The sequence below is a fragment of the Rhinopithecus bieti genome, unplaced genomic scaffold (assembly GCF_001698545.2).
Source record: "Rhinopithecus bieti isolate Rb0 unplaced genomic scaffold, ASM169854v2 scaffold_55296, whole genome shotgun sequence".
Classification (NCBI taxonomy): Eukaryota; Metazoa; Chordata; class Mammalia; order Primates; family Cercopithecidae; genus Rhinopithecus; species Rhinopithecus bieti.
The window spans coordinates 1-2,313 of NW_016864082.1; the positions used below are offsets into that span (position 1 = coordinate 1).

The 2,313-nt window shown below is 50.5% G+C and overlaps 1 pseudogene; it reads left to right on the forward strand.

Moving 5' to 3' along the window:
* The first annotated feature begins 300 nt into the window (after positions 1–300).
* Positions 301–1,015, forward strand: LOC108525457 (glyceraldehyde-3-phosphate dehydrogenase pseudogene; annotated as a pseudogene).
* The last annotated feature ends 1,298 nt before the right edge of the window (positions 1,016–2,313 follow it).

Sequence of the window (2,313 nt, forward strand, 5' to 3'; positions counted from 1 at the left end):
TTTTTTTTTTTTTTTTTTTTTTCGAGATGGAGTCTCGCTGTGTCGCCCAGGCTAGAGTGCAGTGGCATGGTCTCAGCTCACTGCAAGCTCCGCCTCCTGCAGTGAGACCCTATTTCATAAATAGAGATAGGGGTCTCACTTTGTTGCCCAGGCTGGTCTTAAACTCCTGGACTCAAGCGATCCTCCCACCTTGGCCTCCCAAAGTGCTGAGATTACAGGCTGAGCCACTGACTCTGGTCATCCATGACAAGTTTGGCATCATGGAGGGGCTCGTGACCACAGTTCCTCTGGGAAATTGGCATGAGAAACATCATCTCTGCATCTACTGGTGCGGCCAAGGCTGTGGGCAAATTCCTGCACTGAACAGGAAGCTCACTGGCACAGCCTTCCAAAGAGTCCCTGCCACCAATGTGTTGGTGGTTGACCCGATCTGCTGTCTGGAGAAACCTGCCAAATATGATGACCTCAAGAAGGTGGTGAAGCAGGCATTGGGGGGCCCCCTCAAGGGCATCCCAGGCTACACTAAGGACAAGATTGTCTCCTCCGTTTTATTTTTAAATTATATATATATTTTGATATGGAGTCTCGCTCTGTTGCCCAAGCTGGAGTGCAGTGGCACGATCTTGGCTCACTGCAACCTCCACCTCCCAGTTCAAGCGATCGATTCTCCTGCCTCAGCCTCCTGAGTAGCTGGGATTACAGGTGCACACCACCACGCCCAGCTAATTTTTTGTATTTTTAGTAGAGACAGGGTTTCACTATGTTGGCCAGGCTGGTCTTGAAATCCTGACTTCAAGTCATCCACCTGCCTCGGCCTCCCAAAATGCTGGGATTACAGGTGTGAGCCACTGCGCCCGGCCGTCTCCTCCAACTTGAACAGTGACACTCACCCTTCTACCTTCTGTGCTGGGGCTGGCATTGCCCTTGATGACACTTTGTCAAGTTCATTTCCTGGCGTGACAATGAATTTGGCTTCAGCAACAAGGTGGTGGTCCACACTGTCTCCAAGGACTAAGACCCTCAGACCAGAAGCCCCAGTGAGAGTATGAGAGGAAGACAGAGGCCTTCAGCTGCTCAGCAGTCCCTGCTGCACTCAGCCCCCTGCCACACTGAGAATTTCCCCAAGACACAGTTTCCGTGCCAGACCCCCTGAAGAACAGGGAGGGGCGTATCAGTAAAGCAAGAAAGTCCTCTGTACTCAGCCAAAAAAAAAAAAAAATTACTCATGCCTGTAATCCCAGCATTTCGGGAGGCTCAGGTGGGAGGATTGCTTGAGCCTAGGAGTTTGAGACTAACCTGGGCAATATAGTGAGACCTCATCTCTATTACAGACAGATGATAGATGGATGGATAGAAGATAGACAGATTAGATAGATAGATGATAGATAGATAGGTAGGTAGGTAGGTAGGTAGATAGATAGATAGATAGATAGATAGATAGATAGATAGATAGATAGATAGATAGATATAGAAAAATTAAGTGGGTGCCTTGGGCAGGGAAGTCCCTAGGGATGCTCTGCTGTTCCCGCAGCCTGAGCGCCTTTTTCAGACGCTTTTACCTGTCCACTGCTGCCCCTGCGTGGTCACAGCCTGAACTGCAGCACCGTCGGCAGACCCAGTGTTCCCTTCTGTAGAACAAATTAATGCTCCTTCCAGTCCCTCTTGCTACTAGGCCTGTGCAGAGCATGGACAGATTCTACAGCGGATCCACCCAGAGACTGCCCCAGAGAAACTCCCAGGGGTGGGATGGGATGAGTGAGGTACGCTGGGATTGGAATGTTTGTAAGATAGCATGATAACATGAGGAGCAGCTGGATTCCCAAGAAATTGCAATTTCCTCACTCACACAGACTAAGGGACTGATTTCCAGTCTGGAGAATGGGAGGGCAGGATGAGCTGTGGAGGCTCAGGCTGGTGGTTTGGAGGCTGGCATGATGTAAATGTAGCTGTTCACTGTTGTAGTTTGCCGCCACCAATTGAGTCTGGCTAGGTTCCAGGTGGGTCAATAATCTCAAATGGGGCCGGGCTCAGTGGCTCACACCTGTAATCCTAGCACTTTGGGAGGCCGAGGCCGGCGGATCACTTGAGGCCAGGAGTTCAAGACTAGCCTGGCCAACATGGTGAAACCTCGTCTCTACCAAAAATATAAAAAATTAGCCGGGTGTGGTGGTGTGCGCCTCTAAGCACAGCTACTCGGGAGGCTGAGGCAGGAGAATCGCTTGAACCCAGGAGGTAGAGGTTGCAGTGAGCCAAGATTATGCCACTGCACTCCAGCCTGGGCGACAGAGCGAGAATCTGTCAAAAAAAAAAAAA